This window comes from Empidonax traillii, unplaced genomic scaffold (genome assembly GCF_003031625.1).
Source record: "Empidonax traillii isolate 1590-97213 ecotype Southwest subspecies unplaced genomic scaffold, ASM303162v1 scaffold1569:size99645, whole genome shotgun sequence".
NCBI classification, from domain to species: Eukaryota; Metazoa; Chordata; class Aves; order Passeriformes; family Tyrannidae; genus Empidonax; species Empidonax traillii.
This window is the reverse complement of record NW_020956762.1, coordinates 32,573-32,813: the sequence shown is the minus strand read 5'-3', so window position 1 is coordinate 32,813 and position 241 is coordinate 32,573.

Genomic DNA, 241 nt, shown 5'->3' with positions numbered 1-241 from the left:
CACTGAGTTTTCACTTCTCTCTTGGTTTTGTTTTTTTGGCGTTCTTTGCATGGTTTTCACCAACTCCCGGTACAGGTTGGTTCCTCTTTATGCAAAACCAAGGCTGTCTTTGATAAAAACACCCCTTTTTTGGAGCTGTCGGTGCTCAGGGCTCCCTGTGCAGCCGGAAGGAGCCCAGACAGGCCCAGCCCCCAGCGGATTTGAAGTTTCCAGTCTGCTTAACCGTGCCCAGTATCACCCA